This window comes from Felis catus, chromosome C1 (genome assembly GCF_018350175.1).
Source record: "Felis catus isolate Fca126 chromosome C1, F.catus_Fca126_mat1.0, whole genome shotgun sequence".
Lineage (NCBI taxonomy): Eukaryota > Metazoa > Chordata > Mammalia > Carnivora > Felidae > Felis > Felis catus.
Window position 1 is genome coordinate 110,307,770 of NC_058375.1, and position 19,134 is coordinate 110,326,903.

General features: G+C 50.6%; 2 long non-coding RNA genes across 2 annotated transcripts; one reads left to right on the forward strand and one right to left on the reverse strand.

Annotated features, from left to right (window-relative positions):
- Nucleotides 1-564: 564 nt before the first annotated feature.
- Nucleotides 565-6,777, reverse strand: LOC123379073. The gene is made up of 2 exons (XR_006583064.1): nt 5,164-6,777; nt 565-1,551 (listed from the first exon to the last, which is right to left on the reverse strand). It is a non-coding gene; the product is annotated as an uncharacterized LOC123379073 (long non-coding RNA).
- Nucleotides 6,778-6,942: 165 nt separating this feature from the next.
- LOC111561829 lies at nt 6,943-11,166 on the forward strand. Its single transcript, XR_002744737.2, has 2 exons — nt 6,943-7,158; nt 7,905-11,166. It is a non-coding gene; the product is annotated as an uncharacterized LOC111561829 (long non-coding RNA).
- Nucleotides 11,167-19,134: the final 7,968 nt, after the last annotated feature.

Sequence of the window (19,134 nt, forward strand, 5' to 3'; positions counted from 1 at the left end):
TTCAGTTTAGGCCTGGTAGTTTGATAATAAAAATTAGGAGGAAGGAAGCAAAATTATTATTATCTGTATATCTGGAAAATCCAGGAGATTCCATTGAAGAAAAATCTATGAGAAAAATAAGAGAATTCAGTGAAGTGTCTAGATATAGAATTGATAGTCAAAAAGAAGTAGCTTTTGGAGGCACCTGGGTGGCTCAGTAGGTTAAGTGTCTGACTTCAGCTCAGGTCTGATCTCACCATTGGTGAGTTCAAGCCCTGAACCAGGCTCTGTGCTGACAGCTCAGAGCCTGGAGCCTGCTTCAAATTCTGTGTCTACCTCTCTCTCTGCCCCTCACCCCCCACTCTCTCTCTCTCTAAAAAATAAACATTAAAAAAAAGAATTAGCTTTTGTCTATGCAGAAAGCTACTAGAAAATGCAAAGGAAGGAAAAAGATAGCTTTTCCATCCAACTCCCACCCACCCCCATGTTATCTCCTGCCCCACGCCCTCAGCCTGGCATGAGCACACACAGATGGGCATTGTCACCTACACGCTCTCTACCAAGCCACTGAATCTATAAACACGATCGTTTTAAAATTTATTTTTATTTTCAAATCTATTTTTAAGTTATACAATTTAAAAAAAGATTATTAAGGATGCAACTATATAAACTCTCACCAGTTCAGCAGTATGTTCACAACATAATGTGGAAGCAAGGAAAGTCCCCACTAAGAGTATATCTGCCAGTCGTGCTACCTCTTGTCCCTTCTGCTTACGTTATTAGTGTGATCATCAATCCACGGCTTATTAGCAGAATATTTTTAGACTGCTTGTCAATTTTACGAGGGAAGTTTAGTTAAACATTGATAAAATCATCTGTAGGCACAGAGACTCTGTAACATTCCAGGGCGGCCCATGGAGCCTTTCACACACCTCTCCACAAAGAGGGCAGGGGAAGGTACCTGTGTGCATTCCATAGAAATATCAGTAACCACGCCCCAGCTCCTAGGCACACTCAGGTGCATGTGGCCCAGCATACGCACCAGCTCTTATCAGGCTGCATCCCCTCAAGGTATCCCACTTAGTCGTGGAAATGGTTTTCACAGGGAGAGTTAGAGGCATCCATGATGGCTGCACAGTTGGGGAGCAAAGAGGCCACCAGAAATTATCTCAGCAGCCCACAGCACCAAGCAGCTGACCCTCATAAGCTATCATCACCTACCACCAAGGACGCATGTGTTCCCTTTCTCCTCCACCTCCCAAATCTCACCCGCACCTCTCTTTGCCTGCCTCTGCCAGACCAAGAGGAAGGGGGAATACATAGTTCCAGACATCTCACCTGCATTGACCCAGAGCAGAATGTAGGGACAATGGGAGCCCACAAGGGACATGCACAGTCTCCGACAGCAAGGACAGCAGCCCCATGCCTGTATCTCACCCACACAGCAGTACCTCACAGAATTGGAAACACTGAATCCTCTTCAAAACAGGGACAAAGGTCTGTATGGCATGGAACTGTCTCTAGAGAATGTTCTTCCCTTTTCCAGCTCAGCCACAATCTCCATGTGAGATCCTATATCAGCAAGTAGTGGAGGGAGAGAGAAAAAAGAAATGGGTAAATATATACAAATGTGTGCCTAATAAAGAAGAGAACTCACATCCAGCATTTACAGCCCTAGTTGGCCTTCACAACTTCCTTTTCCCTCTACCCATGCCTGTTTCCTCTCCCTCCGCCAGCACCTCAGTGGATCATGGTTCTTCACCTGGCCAGGTGACCTACACCTTCATTCCTAAAGGATCTGAACCACTGGTAGCACAGCCTATACCGGATTGCTGTAGTCATCCATTAATTTTTACCATGGCACGGAGCTCACGTGAGTCCCCAAGGCTCCACCATGCGTGCCCTCTTCCACACAGCAAGGTGGCCGGTCTTGCCTGCCCACCTCTCCCCAGATGCTGCAACCCCTCTGCTGTCCTCAAGCTGGTGACTGTCCTGCTACACTGAGAAAACAGAGGGCCTCTATAGATGGTCCTCTGCTCACCAGCCTGGGCCCACAGCCTGCCCTCCCACCTGGAGCCTCCAGCACGCAGGCTTTCTGGGGGTCTGTGGGCACCTCCAGCCCTGTGGGTCCCAGCCTGAACTACTTCTCCGTCTCTTGCCCCAAACTGTGCCACCCACAGCCTTTGTCGTGTCCGATAATGGCAGCACATGCTCCTGACTGAGAGGGTCAAAACCCCTGTAATTGTCTTTGATGCCTCTTTCCCTCAAACTCCACGTCCTGGGAATTCTGCCAGCTCTACCTTCAAAATGCATCCAACATTGAGTCACCTCTTGCCACCTTCGCAGCTGACTCTCTTGTCCCAGCTGCCATCAGCCCCTGTCTGGATTACTGCACAGTCCTTCCAACCAGCCTTCCACAGTGTGTTCCCACAAGCCCAGCAGGGCTGCTGCCTCACTTGGAGGGGAAGCCCCAGCCTTTGTGAAGGTTCACGGGCCCCGGGGATCTGGCCTTCCAGCCATTCTGCCTTTCACCGTGTCTCACATCTGCCCTCAGGCCTTTATACTTGCTGTTCCCTCTGTCCGGAACATTCCTTTCATAGATATCTTCGTGGCCAACACCCTCACCTGTTCCAACCATTCACCCAAATGTCACCTGCTCTTTGAGGCTTGCCTTGGTCACCCTGTGAAATTACAGTTGGCACTCCCAGCCCACTCACTCGGTCCTACTTTGTTACAGACACTTAATTACCTCCACCACACTGCATGAAGTATGAAACACTTGGCATTTATTGTTTGATTCCTCCCCCACCTGGAACGCAGGCTCATGGGTCATCAGGGATGTCAGGCTCTAGAACAGCACCTGCTCAGAGTAGGGGCTCCATAGCTACTTGGTAAATGAAGATCAGTAACATGACCTCTTACGCATTTACAAAGAGTCAACACCAAGGGAGAAGCAGCATTGCCGGCTGTGGTCCCCACTCTGAAGGAGCTCACCATCCATATGGAGGTGAGCCTTGGCAATGAAGACTCTGTGAGCCTTTGCAGAGTGACTCCACTGGGCCTCGGGAATCCCATCAGCCAGCAACTGACTTGTTACTGCTAAGGGCTCAGGTCCCCCAACCCCAACAGGACAGAGGTCAATGAAGGGCAGGCCGGAGCTGGGAGAAGGTGTGGGTATTCCAGCCCCAGAGGGCCACCTGCCACTGCCTCCATGTGCTCAAAGCTTCCCTCAGCTCCCACCTGCTTCTTAAATTCACACTTTCAAAGTGACTCCTTACAGGAACCTATAGCAAAACAAGCCCCACTACAGGCAGGAAGGACAGAGGACACAGGCAATGAAAGACACAGAGTAGACAGAAAAGCCTAAAAGCAGCTCCCGCTGAGGTCAGAAAGTCTGGGGAGGGAGGAGCAGCTTCCAGCCTGATCAGAGAGGTGGGAGCTGAAAGGCCCTGTGGGGACCAAGGCGCCCAAACATGGCTGGAGCCACTCAGACTCTCCTGCTAGTCGTCCAGCCACACATGTCATGTCCACAAGCAGGGAGAAATCACAGGGCCAACACCTACCCTGTGGTGGATGCCGTAACTGTAGGGGGCTAAATGGGGATGGAAAACGAGCTTCAATTTTCTGTGTAAGTAAATTGAAATTTATTTTGACAGGCAATGACTCCCAGTGCTGAGAAGGTGTCTGAGGAGATACTCAGGTCCAACAGGCAGACAGCGCCAGTGGGTTGTCTGTCCTGGGCATGGGAGGGAGGGCCATGGTGGACCCAGGCTGCCAGCCCACTTCCTCCCTATGCACCCCTTCCTGCCCCGGGGAGGCGGTCAGGGCCCCCATGGCCGGCAAGCTTGAGAGGGTATGCCAAGGCATTGGGGCCACGTGGGCGCTGGGATGACAGCAGGCCTGGGGTCTGTGACCTGCAGGTGAGGAGGGGCATGGGAACGTGACATTTTAGAGGATAAAATCCCTCCTCTAAGTGACCAAGCAAAAGCACATCAAAATCTAAAAGTTATTCCTACATAAAATTCTTTGACATTAGGTTGGCAATGGATCTTTTAAAATGAAATCCGTTAAAAATAACTGGCTTCACAGGCAAATACAACCCACCTAACCTGCCTAGAGATGAGCTGTATGCCTCCTGCTCCACACACCACATGCTCCCATAACAGAGGCTGGAAGACCCCAGCGGCTTCCCTTCATGGAGAAGGGGGCCACCCTTGTTCTTTCTGCCCCAGTTTAATCTGGGGAGTCATTTCATAACTGAGGGAGGACTCATAGCCTCTCTTTGAGGTCAAATATTAACTCACAGGGCAGGAAAACAAGTTAGCGTAAGCTTGCAGGGAAGCAACCTGGCGATTTGTAATAACCTACAGATACCGCTTCGACAGAGTCTGCAATCAGAGACGAAGACAAAGGTGTACACACAAAGATGTCTGTCAGGCATTCTCATCATAGTAACAAATTAAAGGTAACCCAAACATGGGAAGTGGTTAAGTAATAAATTATCATATCGATGGGATATTGGGTACCTATGAAAAATGTTTACAAAAAGCTGTTTTAATGATGTGAGAAAATGTTTCCGATTTAATATTGAACTAAAATCTGAATGCAAGATTTTATTTACAGTGTGGGCTCAATTAAGAAAAAGAAAACAGGGGCACCCAGAGTCTGGGTGGCTCAGTCTGTTGAGCATCCAACTTCGGCTCAGGTCTTAATCTCCCTCCCAGTTTGTGAGTTTGAGTCCCACATGGGTCTCTCTGCTGTCAGCCCAGATCCTGCTTTGGATCCTCTGTCCCCCTCTCTCTCTGTCCCTCCCCTGCTTAGGAACGCTCAGGAGTGTGCTCAGGCACTCTTTCTCTCTCTCTCTCTCTCTCTCTCTCAATAAATAAATAAATAAACAAATAAATAAATAAATTTAAAAATATATAAAAAAGAAAAGGAAAACAAATTTAAGAAACACCAGAAAGAAAAATGTAATAATGCTAACAGCAAGTAGGAGAATTAGGGGTGAATTTTCTGCATTATTCCACTTTCGATTTTCCAGATTCACTACAATGAATGACCACAGAATCAGATAACATTTAATTTAAAACTTGTTTTGAATAATTAAAAAGCAGGAATGGTATTTCCCTTCAGAGGTGGGGTCCCAGATTCGAAATAGAAACCAAGGTAGCCCCACCTTCTTACCTAGATGACAGCTCAGTTTCCTGTGGAACCACGGAAGCAGGTGTACAGGAGAGGCGACTCAGGCCGGGGGGACGTATGGGAGCCAGCCCCAGCCCTGGCCCACAGGGAAGCCTGGGGTCATGGAGCCCAGGCTGGAGGAGGGAAGGGGCCATCCAAGGACACCCAGCAAGGAGCAGCAGAGAGCTTGCAGGGGGCTCCGTGACACCCTAGTTTATAGAAGCCCATGTAGAGTAGGGTTAAGAGCCAGCATGGAATCAGCAGGCCAGGTTTGAATGCTGAGTTCACCACCCTCAGCCCTAGCATCTTGAAACAGTTACTCAAGCCTCCCTGTGCCTCAACATAGTCATCTGTAAAAGGGGACAATAATAGTTCCTAACTCAGGAGGCACACAAGTGCTCAATCAATAGCAGCTCTACTTTCAGTCAGCAGGGTCACTAGCTGAGGGAGTGAGGTAACACTATTGAACCTCATTGATGTCTCATTTTTTCCAAGGTCCATCTACTGGGGTGTTCGCCTGTCCTGGCAATAGATGCCAAATGTCATTCTGCAGGCCTCAGGGTCCCCTGGAAACCTAAAAGCTATGAATGCCCATCCCCTCCCCCAGCAGCCCCAGTTCAGTAGGTATGGATGGGCAGGGCCTAGGAATCTGCATGGTAACAACACTCCCGCTCTGCCTCACACCCTGCCCTGGGGGCTCCTTGCTGTCAGGGTGTCCACTCTCCCTGGATGGGAAGCTCAGTTTAGGGAACATTAAGCAGCATGTGCCATGAAAAGTTGTCCTCCTTGTTGGAGGTATTCCTCTCTCCTCCCTCCAAGCAGTGAAGTGGTGAACCAATTCACCACTATTGGTAGGTCCTAGGATTCATTGGGTTTTATCATTAAGTTAAAGGAAAAAAAAAAACCACAACACTTAGCTTCATCCAGAAGAACCCAAGCTTTTCTGTGCATGCACTGTTTTGAGTGAGTCCATCCAAACCATCGCCATTAGATCTATAAATGGATCTCCAGGCTGGTGTCATGCATACTGGCTCCAGAAACTCCCACCCTCATCCCGTATTACCACCTCCCCATGACAGTTCAAAATTGCTCACAGAGCAAGCCCTGCCTGTAATCCTACACCTCATTTTATTAGGCTCCCTGGGTTATCATCCTAACACAGCTCAATTAAGCCCTGCATTTGCCACTCTGTGGAGAAGATTAGAAGGTTAGGATTCCTGTCTGGAAGCCTGAAGAATCATGTGTCCTAGGAGATTCAAGTCATTTAAATCCTCTGTAGCCAGAAAATCATGCAACCTAAATGAACTACTCGCTTATGTAGGGTCTTACTCAAAAATGTATAGGACACAGCAGCTGCCCTCCAGCAGCCAGGCTGGTGGAGAGATAGACTGTCTTCGTCTGTTTGGGCTGCTAGGACAAAATACCACAGACCAGTGCCTTATGAAGAGCAGAAACATACTGCTCACAGTTCTGGAGACTGGAGGTCAAGGCATTGGCAGGTCAGGTGAGGGCTTCTTTCAGGCCAAAGGATGCTAATATCCTCACACAGTGAAAAGGGGCTAGGGAGCTTTATGGGGTCTTTTATCAGAGCACTAATCCCACTCTTGAGTGCTCCACCCTCATGACCTAAGCCCTCCCCAGAGGCCGTGTCTATGACCTAAGCCCTCCCTAGAGGCCCTCTCTATGACCTAAGCCCTCCCCAGAGGCCCCCTCTATGACCTAAACCCTCCCCAGAAGCCCTCTCTGTGACCTAAGCCTGCCCCAGAGGCCCTCTCTCTGTGACCTAAGCGCTCCCCAGAGGCCCCCTCTCTATGACCCAAGCCCTCCCCAGAGGCTCTGTCTACTGCATACCATCACTTTTGGGGGTTCAGATTTCAACCTGAATGGGGGGGGGGGGTCACAAACATTCAGGCCATAGTATAGATCCATAAACAAATACTCCTATAATCTGACAGCAAGAGCCTCCAAAGCAAGAGCAGCAGCTTCAAGTGTGCAGAGGTGAGAGGCCCATGGAGGTAGGCTCCCTGAGGTGGGTGAGCACACCAGGCAGAAGTTACTAGAAGTTACTAGGGAGCTAAAGGACCTGAACAGAAGGGAAAGACATTCCAGGAACAGGGACCACCTTGTGCAAAGGTGCAGAGGCAAGAAGGAGAGAAAGAAAGGTGGTTTGAGAGGGAATGATATGCCTTGGCTCCTCCTTTAGGAATGAAGGCTTCATTCTCCAGTTGCTGAAAGTGCAGCCCCTGGGGACTGCCTAGGGCCACACCCCTTCCCCAGATGGCCACATCCATGACTGCTGGACACACTCTCACACAGACCTGCTCCCACCCCTTGTCCCAACTCCACTGCGCTCTCATGGCCACCCCCCCCCCAGCTCTCTGTGGGGCCAGCTGAGTCACTGCAGCTCAGCTGGGCCCTCTGCCCAGGCCTGTGTCCTGCCCCTCCTTCCTCAGGTGCAGACCCAACACTTCCTAAACTAATCTGCACCTCAAGTTATCTTGGGGGAAACTTCTTGCTTCCTGGAGCCCAACCTGCAGCAAACTGCAAGTCGCTTGGCAGTGCCTAGCAAACATTTTTAAACAGTGGGAAGGAAAAGAGCTCAGTCTTCAGACTTTGGGAATTACTACCTGGATAAATTAGCAGGGACTGACCCTAGGCTGAGAAATAAAGGTTCAGACACCATTTGGTACTTCATTTTGTGGTGCCTCAACCCAACCCTTTTTTTTTTCCATCCTCTAATGCAGACACTCAGTTGTTTGATTTCAAGCCACCAAGAATGTTCAAAGGCAGTGCCTGTGCTGAAGAAGCCTAGGAACTCTGAGATCCAGCCCAGTGAGCTGCGGCCCAGAGAGGTGAGGTCCTGTCCCAGGCCACCCACATGGGAGAGCCACAATTACAGCCCGTGTCTGAATCCCAGCTACAGAATCCTTTCTACTCTGCAGTTTTGACACATGGTGCATTTATAAAATTCTAAAGTTGTTGTGGCGGACTGAACCCCACCCCCCGCCACCAAGATGACCATGCCCTGATCCCTGGAACTGTGAATATCACTTTTTTTGGCCAAAGGGACTGCAGGCATGGTTAAATTAAGGCCCCTGAGATGGGAACATTTTCCTGGATTATCCAGGTAAGCCCTAAATGGAATCACAAGGGTCCCTATGAGAAGGAGGCAAGAGAGTCAAATGCAGGAGAGGCTCTGTGACCATGAAAGCAGAGACTGGAGTCATGTAGGCAGGAGCCAAGGAATGTGCGTTGCTTCTAGAAGAAGCTGGAAAAGGCAAGATTATCCCTTCTTGTCACCAGGAATGAAAAGTTGTATGTCTGTGGCCTGGGTCTGAACTCCCTAGTGTCACCATGGGCTCACAATGAGGGAAACCATGAAAGGGGTTTCTAACAGAAGTAGGTGTTTGTGCCCCAAACTCACAACTTCCAGAAAACAATGAGCCAGAGCAAGGAGCAGATATGGTTTAGGGGAAGTGTCACTGAGAAGACCATGGACATGTGACAATGCAAATGGGTGTATCAGCAGTGAGGCCCACGTGTGGGATTCCCTGGGCTTTCTCTGTGGACAGTGGGCAGACCCAGCTGCTATGCACTTCACATAGCCCAGGCTGACAGCCACCCATGGGGGCTCCTGAGATCAGGGAGCAAGCTGTGCCAGACCCCAGGTGAGAAGGAATGTGTTTGGGTCAGCTGCTGCAGGCAAGGACCCCTCAGCAAGCCAGGCAGGAGAGATCAGTGAGGCAGAAGGGAGCCCCCACACACTTCCTGAGCAGCTGCCCCAGGAGACATCTGTCTGCCTTGATTTAAACCTCAAAAATCAAAATATCGATAAACAAATACAGACTGAAACAGAGCTGGCTGGGTAGAAGCCCAGGGAAGAGGTGGTGACAGGTTTTGTGTTATCTTGTTTTTTGTTTCTTACCAGTATGTTCTTTGGTACCAATACCACACACGTATCTTTTAGCAAGTGTATGCAGCAAGCCCAGCACATGGTCTAGGAGCTGGGGGCACTCAAGGGAGCAAAACCTGCAAACTCCCTGTCCTGGTGGGGTGCTGGCAGCTAAGGGCTGAGTTCAAACCCAGGTCAGCTCTATCCCAAGGTCTGTGCTCACTTCACTGCCCTCCAGGCTGGGCCAGAGAGCAGTGTAAGGGCCCAAGGAGCAGATTGCAGTCCAAATACAAAAGGCCCTTCTTCCAAAAAGGGGGAAGGGAGGAGGAATCTGGGTTCTGACCCAGACCCTGATGTCCAGGGGCACAGGGAGCTCCCACCACCCTGAGAGAAAGTGCTTCATCATCTCAGGCTTGAGCTGGAAAATGTGACCAGAGACTGAGGAGAGTGGCCAGCAAGTTTCAGCCCCCACCCTGGTGGTCTGTCCTACTCAGGTACAGGAAGGTATCTCACCTGGGCAGTGAGAACACTTCTGCCCGCTCCAGGGCAACTGCTGGCTGTGCTCCTCCCCGAGGATCTGGCCCTGCCAAGCTCAGCCCCATTTCTTACCAGTGGCCAGGGAAAATGGGACCAGTCCTGCTGTGCAAGCTGATGACGGGCCACACCTTTCATGCCAAAGCCCCTCCTAGAAGGAAACAAGTTCTGGGAGTTTAAGCCTCGGAGGCCAGAAGAGAAGCAAAGCTCCCAAAGGAGACATGGGGCCTCAGGATGACCCCATGCCCCAACCAACAGCAAGCACAGCTGGGCTTGCATTCCACACCTGGGGAAACTGAGACACAAGGAAGGAGCTGGGCCTAAGAGCTGTGTTCTGAGCCCTGGAATGAGAAAACGGAAATCAGGAGGCTAAAACTGATCCTATCAGGTGAGCCCCAGGAAACTGTCTCCCCAGCCAGTTATGTGCAGACACTGGGCCCCCTGCCCAATCCAGTTATGGACTAATGGTCCCCAGGACACTGCAATTTAGGGAAGGAAGGAGGGGTTTCCTTCCTGAATCCTAGGAAAAAAGAAACAACAATAATGGCCCAAATGTTGAAGGCAAAATAGCTTCCTCCTAGAAGGAATGGTTTTAAGAATCATAGAAAGAAACAAAGACAGACAGGCTGATACACTCCTGGACAGACCTAGGAGCAGCCAGAACCCTGCTGGAGAAACATGCCAGGAAAGATGCCACTTCCCTGACTTCTGAGAATGCCCCCAGCACCCCAGAAGGGATCCCTCCATGTACTGGGCTAATTTTAAGGCTCAACGGTTGAATGTTGTGAGGCCCAGTGGTCACACTGCATATACCCAGGCCAGCATCAGGCTCAGGACTGAGAAGGAGCCTGCCACCCACCCAGTAAGCCTGGCCCCCAAGCCTGAAGGCCACCTGATTACATGCATGCTTCAGCAGGGTCCCTGGGTCTGTGTTTTAAACAATGCTGCAGGGGGTTCTGACATCCATCACACCCATCTGTGAGCTTGAGTAAACCCCAGGACAGAGTCCCACCCTGGCGTGAGCATGTTCTATGGACGGCCCACTTGGCACCACTGCTTTCTTGCCCATGAGAACATGGTCACTGTGAAGTTCACCCTGGAAGGCCAAGAGTCCTCCCCTCAGAGCAGGGGCACGAAGACAAAGCCCTGGGATGCCTGGCCATGCTGCACTGCAGAGCCTAGGATAGAGGAAGAGTAACTGACAAATGCCATTCTCCCACCTCTTATCCTGGGAAGTCAGCTCCATGGGGACTAATGATCCAGAAGATGTAGTAATGGATGAAACTCCACTTGGGGTCCTAGGCCTGAGTCTGATGCCACCTTGTACCCCTGCGTCCACAGACCCAAACAGTGGGCACTGCGTTCATTCAGAAGTTCCCTGGAGTTCCAAGAGTGTGTCATCCGTGGACCTAGAGCAGGGAAGCGCTGAGGCACCAGATGAGACACATCTAAAAGGGGAGCATGGGATGGTTTCATCAGGAAATCTAGTGTCCCAAACAACCTGCTTCCTGATCCAGTTGGGCTCTCCTGTTAACTGACATGAGATGTTCTTTTTTCAATAAAAATGTTTTTTTAATTAATTAATTTATTTATTTATTTTAAGAGAGAGAGAGAGAGAGGGAATGCGAGCAGGGGAGGGGCAGACAGAGAGGGAGACAGAATCCCAAGCAGGCTCTGTGCTGTCTACGTGGAGCCCGACTCACGGCTCAATCTCCTGAACTCTGAGATCGTGACCTGAGCAGAAATCAGGGGTCGAACACTTAACAGGCTGAGCCACCCAGGCACCCTTGAGATGTGATGTTCTTAATCTCCCTCCAGTTTGGTTAGCTTTTAGAAACCTGACCTTGGGCTGTGGCCTGATGACAGCACAAGGTCATGCTGGCCCAGCCTGGGGATCCAGCCTGTGAGGCACCTTCCCCCAGCAGTGACTCCTCTGTCCTGGTCCCCCAGCCGCTCTCTGCTCTGCAGCTTCCACCTCATGTTGATGGGACCCCACTCTTCCCCTCTGGACCAGCCCTTTCCAGGCACAGCCTCTGTATCTGCCAGCACCGACACGAGGCAGTGGGAACAAGCACCTGTGCCCGCCCCTTCAGCTCACCCTCTGGGGCGGCCTGCCTCCAGCACACGTGTCTGACCCTACACTGGATGCCCCAGCTGTTTGGTGCTGGTGTAACCTGAGCGGAGCCCAAGGAGATTGAGAACGGGACACAAGGGAACACTCAGACATAGGGAAGACCCTACATCCCTCACCGCCACAGAGCTTCCGGAAGGTGCATGACCCAGGCCCGGGCATAGCAGGACCCACCACACAGAGCTGGCTGCCAAAGTGGCTGGGGAGACCCCAGCGTGCTGGCATGTGGCGCAGCCCACATTCCTCATCCAAAGGGGGGCCCAGGCCTGCCTCGAGGGTGCTTCAGGTTAGCTCCATGGTGATGGGCTCACTGGAGAGGTGCGGCAGCCCAGACCACACAGAGAACACTACCTCCCAGCCCTTGGGGAGCTGAGATGGACAACAGGAGAGCTCCAGCATGCACCCCTGATCCAGCCTGTGAGGGGACCACCTGGTGCAGCAGGTGGGATGTCCCACACCCTGCCCCTCCCACACTGGCCAGCGACCCTGGAGCTCCCCACATGCAAGGCTCTGCAGGAGGAGGCCTCTGTGAGCACAGAGCCACCTCCCTGTGAAGAAGAGAGGCCACTTCACTGCCTTCCACCCATTTTGAGGAAAACAAATCCATCCAGGGAAGAAACAAGATAGCAAACGGGCCTTCTCAGCACTCGGAGAATAGGGCACAGGAGGCTCAGGGCCATGTTCTGAGCAGCTCTGGGCCTTTTGGGACAAACTCTCGTTCCCCCTTCCTTTGAGTGTCAAATGGAGCCACCACATCTGTTTCCATTCAGAGGGTCAAAGCTGGCATGGACCCAGGAGGGTGGCAATAAGCTGGACTCTGGATCATTCATGTGGAACTGTGGGCAGGTCTTTCTTGGGCTCAGGGTGCTCCTTTGGAAGTTAGAGGAATCACAGTTCCCGGCTTCCTGCTGGGGATAACACTCAGTGGTGACCAAAACCTGGTCAGGCCTCTCTGGGCCCCTTCCACTGGGCATCAGCCTTGGCCTCTAAAACTGCAACTTTCAACACCAGCAATGTCCCTCCACTGCCCACACACCCACTGAGGGACTTGAACAAACTAACGTGGCTGCTAGCAGCCTGAGGCTGCATCTCTGGGACACAGCAACCCCCTGCAAACACCTGCTGAAGAAAGCTAAGGCTGCCAAGAGAATTTGCCATGTGCTTCAGCCGACATCTGAATGCAGGCACCTGACCCCCAAATAAGGCAGTTCCTTCAGAAAACTTAAAATTGTAAATTCTTCCTCTGTGGGCCCTTCTGTTGAAAGGTATTGTATTTCCTACCACGCGGGAGTATATTTCTCAAGGACTCCTGGGCCAGCCCTTTGAAATGTGGTCATCAAGAAGGACAGGGCCCCTCCTCGCAGAGTCCAGGGAGGCAGCCCTTCAAATCTAGTTTAGGCAAATGCCAGTTACCAAGCACAGCATCCACACTGACCAGCCCTCTCACCTGCTTTCTGGAATCTTTCACTTGCCTGACTCTGCTCAAGCCTCCAGTCCCTGGTTCCCCCTTAGAATCCCAGACACCTCTGTTCCAGTCAGAAGGGAGCTCAGCTCCTCCCCCGCTGCAGGGGTGCAGACTGACACCTGTCCTCACCAGCATCTGGCCCTGTGTGCCTCAGGAACTACCTTAGCCTCAGTAGACCGGTGGAGAGCGGCTGTGTGATGACCAGAAGGAATACACGTGCACACCCTAGAGGAGACTCAGACACGATGAGAATCAGGGCCATACTGCACCTTTATAAGGCCCCAGCTGTGTGCTGGGCACATCTGTGGTCATGAATGTGAAAGTCTCCATGTCTCCAATCTACTAAGAGGATGATCTGGAAATATAATCCAGGCCCATCTGACTCCATAAACCCCCAGGTTTCCTCCCAGAACCAAGTGGCAATGTGTAAAGAAGCCACAAGTGTTAGGGGTGCCATGTCAGGGACTGAAACACTTTGCACAGACAGAATACCATGCTCCACTCTGGTGGAGGAGTGTAATGGTGGAGTCTCCAGGTTTTCAAAGAGTAATACCAGGGCAGCCACAGACCCTGTAAGTGAGAGTGAGGAGGGAGGGTGGGGAGAGAGGGAGGGAGGGAGGGGAAGGGAGGGAGAAAAAGGGAGGGATAGGGGAGGGCATTGGGGGGAGAGACAAGGGTTGGGGGAGGCAAGTCTGAAATTTTCAAGTGGTTTCCTGCCCTCTTCCTTCCTCAGCCCCTCCACATCCTTTCCCAAAAGGAAACCATGGGGTGGGGACAGCCCTGGAAACTGATTCCCACTCGATTTTCAAGAGGAGCCACCTTTCTGAGCAGAGAGCCTCCATGCCAAGCTTTCGTCTGCAAGGAGTTTTTCTGTGAATTTATTAGAAGCTGAAGAAATGCTGACAGAGCAGTTTTGCCCAAGCCAGCAGGCTTCCAAGTGCACCTCATTAGACTAGCTTCCTGCAGGCAATAGGGAACAACAGGCAGGGGAGGCTGAGGTGGGTGACAGGGGACAGGCAGAGTGTCGGGGCCCACCCCTGGTTGGCATGGAGGGAGTGTTCACAGAACACAGCTCCCCAGAGGAGCAGGAAGAACCACAGGGCTCTGCACAGCCACCTGCCCACTCAGGTCATGCCAGACTCTCAGGACATGGGAGGCTGGAGGGCAGGCGGACAGAGGAACCACAGGACACCAGGTTCCCAAGAGCTGGTTCTCTCCCACCTCCCCTGCCCCCATGCTCCTTGTTCATTTCAGGACAAAGGATTGCACTTGGAAGAAAGGACCCTTTCCCCTTGAGACCCCAGCTTCTCTAAATTCTTCTCGATTCACAAAGTAATCCCATTTTTTCAATCACCCAAGTTCCACATACTTTAATGTTTTCTTAAAAATAAATAGCAATCCCTGCGGTCATGAGGACTCAGTATGTGGCAGGCAAGCCTGAGCAAAGCCTGTGGCTCCCTGGTCACAGTTACTTGTTCCTGCCAGCCTCATCAGAACCACCCAACAGCCGTCTGAGGTGTTACAGAGGAGGGACCCCAAGATGAGAGACGTGAGGGACTCCTGGAGTCACACAGCGAATGCAGCAGAAGCCATGGACTTGGGGCTCACGTTCAGTCACTGCTCCACAGCAAGTTCCTACCTTAGAGTATTTCCACATTCTCTGTCTTGTTGATTTTTATAAAACATGATGAAGTAAGCAAGCAAGAATTACCCCGTTTAACAGATACGGAAATGGAGACCCACAAAGGGCCTTGCAGGAAGCTATGGAGTCAGTGAGATAAAGCCAGCTAGAGCCTAAGTGTTCCGTGCCTTAGCCTACATGTCATTCTACCTTGCCAAGTAAACTTCGCTCTGGAAGCGATTGTTGAAGAATATTATTGGTCGGGGCGCCTGGGTGGCTCAGTCTGTTAAGCGTCCGACTTCAGCTCGGGTCACGATCTCGCAGTCCGTGAGTTCGAGCCCCGCGTCAGGCTCTGGGCTGATGGCTCAGAGCCTGGAGCCTGCTTCCGATTCTGTGTCTCCCTCTCTCTGCCCCTCCCCCGTTCATGCTCTGTCTCTCTCTGTCTCAAAAATAAATAAAACCTTAAAAAAAATTAAAAAAAATATTATTGGTAATGTGATGCTGTGACTGGATGGATCCTGGGGTAGGAGAGACATCATTTGGGTAGAGGAAGGGGTGTGAGGAGAGGTCAGGAGGCTGAGAGGTCTGGACTTGGAGAAGGGCAGGGAGCTGCCGGGAGTGGGTGGGAGGCTCTACAGAGAAGAAGGAGAGCTGGGCGCTGCCAGCCAGGTTGCCTGGATGGTGACCACCTTCCCAGCCACATCACTGACCGCAAGGCCCACCCATACCTCCAGCAAGAAGAAGATAAGAGTGAGGAGAGCCTCAATGCTGGACATTGCTGCATCTTCACATGGGAGCCCTAATCCTCACACACCCCAGATGAGGCATGCTCACCCCTGAGTCTCTCCGAAGAAAGAACCCAGAGACCTCCTTATGATTTCACCAAGCCCCAGCAGCTTTAGGACAAGCCCGATTTCCTCCAGCTATCAGTGACCCGTTCTTTTAATACCTCCCTACAGTTCAGTGACTAGTTCATCCTGTGAGTGTGCACGTGAGTGTATGCATGCACACGTGTGAGTGTGCCCCTGCTCCCACGCTGTGGCTGTGGGGTGCGAAGGATGGAGGCAGGAGACCTGCTCAGCACAGCCACCCTGACACGAGCCCAGCAGCCACCCTGCTCAGTGTCTCACTGCCTTCTGCTAGGAAAATGATCACTAAGGCTGGATTTTGCCCACAGATTTGGATCCCAATGAATATTTCCAGCAAAAGTCATGTAAATTGATTTGTAGAAAAGGCAAAGATGGAGAAAAATGGGAGGCTGCAGACTCTGAATTCAATACCAAATAATCTAATATGCCCAACTGCATTTTCTTTCCCTACCTTTGATGTCTGCAAGCAAATCATTGGCACTTTAAGTTTGCACGTATATCTCAATGCAAAACGGTCAAGCGGCAATAAATAAATGCATTATCCAGATAAATGGCTGCTGGTCAGGGTGCAACTGCAAAGAACAGTCTGTGCTCCTGCAGTGATTTACAAGCAGGAAATTCACTTATTCTCCCCTGACCCTTGGCTGTTGTCAGCTCTCATAATTCTAGAAATGGGAGGGGAGGGGTGGGTCAGGGGAAGCAAGGATGGTAGGAGGAGGAAGTATTGGAGGGCACCAAGCCTGAGGAATAAGAGAAGACCAGGCAATGATGATGTCTTGGCCTTCACAGCCCCTAGGCTGCCCAGAGCCCCAACCTGATCTCTGCTCCTACACTTTAAAATATCCATCCAATCCAAACATCAAACATGCTAGTCCCAGCCTGAAATTACACCAGCAAAGCATCTCACCCTATGGCCTTCTTTGACCTTTCTCCTTTGATTCCCTAGGGCCACCTCATTCTTCATGAAGAATGTTAGGACAACCTGCCAACTACTCACCCTTTCATCTCTCCCCTGTAATCCATCCTGCCTGGAACTGCCAAAGACATGGTCCTAAAATGTAAATCTTGACATGGCACTTTCTGTTTAGTTCCTCAGTGTTTTTCCTTTTCCACTCTTCACTTGACTCCAGAAACCTTAAATAGAAACATTCCTTTTCTCCCAATGTAAGGCCTTCTCTGACTCTTTCCTTTGTTTTCCTATTCACACACATGCCCACCTGAAAATGGGTCATGAGCTCTTTGAAACTAGGAGCTGCATCTAATTCATCTGTTAGCTCTCCAGCACCTGATACAGTGCCTGGGATGGGCACTTGGTGGATGCTATATCCAGAAGGATGGATGGATGGATAGATGGATGGATAGATAATGGGATGATGAATGGGTGGGTAGCTGTTGGATGGGTAAATGGATATGTGGGTGAATGGATGGTTGGGTACATAGATGGATGGATGGGTACTTGGATGGATAGGTGATGGGTGGGTGGACTGGTTGATGCCAGTAGACAGGTAGATGACGATAGGGATACATGAGCGGGCTGGTGAGAAAGGGAGTAGGTGGTAAGTGTGAAAAAAGAAAGACCCATTGGGGCTCTGAGGATTAACTCCTCTGAGACCCTGAGGAGGCTGTCTGTAGTCTAACTAGTAGGGCTGATTACAAAATACAGTGAATCTTCTGGCAAAGCTTAAATCCCCTTGTGTCCAAGCCCCATGACCCACCATGACTTAGCTTCCATGGAGGTGCAGCAAGCCTTCGATCATGCCTTTGAGCCCCACCTTCCTGGTTTACTCACCATTCCAGCACTTCTTGGAACTGCTCGTCCAAAACAGCAGCCCTCTCCCAGCTTTCCTTCCATCTGCACAATGTAAGTAACCTTCCACGATTTAGGTCATTGATCAGAATGAACTGTTACAACCACAAACAGAGCCTACAGCCACAATATAGAAAATGCATCTGAAGGAAACAAGGCTCATCACTCAAGCTATGGGCACAGAGCTCCGCCCTCTTTGTGTCTGACTAATTGCAGTGACCCTCATTCAGGCCCTATTTTGTCCACAGCAACATAATTAGAAATGTTGTCAAATATTTTACAGAACTCACCATGCACTTTATTTAAAAGCACCGAGTCTTACGGCTTAGTGTATCTGTTCAATGAAACTGAATGCCATTAAGCCATGATTTGTTTTTAATGAACCCATGCAGGCTCCCAGCAATGACTATTTCTTTTAAAAAATATTTCCTCTCTGAGTGTTTCTTTTGCCAGAGAACAAATGCTGACCATGGGGATAAACAAGGAGAGTTGGGGAAAGTGTTTAAAATCGTGTAGATAACCAAACAATTTATTACAGTTCCAACATGAGCACCCACACCCAGCTGCTGTTGTGCGGCGTCTGCCTCTTAGTTGTTCCCAAGATGCTTCAAAGACTGACTGTGAGGTTAGGACTCAATGTACTTCTCACCTCCTTGCTCTGTAACCTTTGTAACATTAGACACACGCTGGCCCACCCGGCTGGGCCTGAACTTCCTGATTGTAGAATGGGAGTCATAGTTACCATCTGACAAGGTTATTGTGAAAACTAAGCAAGAAACCATGACCATAGCATGTGCTGACCACAAGACACCAACCGACAAACATGGGCAATTGGTCTGCAAGGGCTGGGTGCTACAATCCGGCTCCCAGGAGTCTCATAACTATTCCTACTTGGAGCAGCCTCACACCCCAGTGCCCACCCCCTGGACAGAAGGATGCCTCTACACATGTCAACCACAGATATATTCCAAAAGCACCCACACAGCCATGTACTCTTTCGTGTACCTGGTAGACCCAGGCCGCAGCCAGGATTTGCTTGGCTCCTAGAGAAAGAACAGTGCATTGAAATCAGCCACTCCAGAGACACTCAGCCCCTTGTTCTCCCAGTGGGTAGGTGGCCCATGGAGGATAAAGAGACAGAAAGACTTCAAACTCAAGGTGATTAATTGAGTGTACATACCTAATTTCACTCCCCCCAAAATCCACTGCTCACCTCCAAAACAAAAGCAACCCCCCCCAAAAAAAAACACTGTGAAGAAATCTTTTAAAAGGCATAAATCCACAAGGACACTGAGAACAGGAGAGATGCAACACCAACAAAATTTTAAAAGGTGTAAAATAAAGTGGAAAAAAGCAAATCCTGAGCCAGCAGCAGGGAATGCAAAGAATCACCCCAATTCACACGACATAATTCTCAAAATGCTCAGGAACTGGCAGCACCGGGAACTCGGAATAATAAATAACTACAATGGGGCTAAAATAAGGAGAACTGGCCAGAGGCTGTTTGAGAAATAGCTAGATTCCTAGGCCCCTCTTCCACACTCACCCTTCATGGAAAGGCTGCCCTCCCCCACCCCTGCACTCCCACTCTCCCAGAGGAAGACAGGAGGTGGAGACAGCACAGTAGGGCTGTGAGTGCCATTCCAGAGACCAAG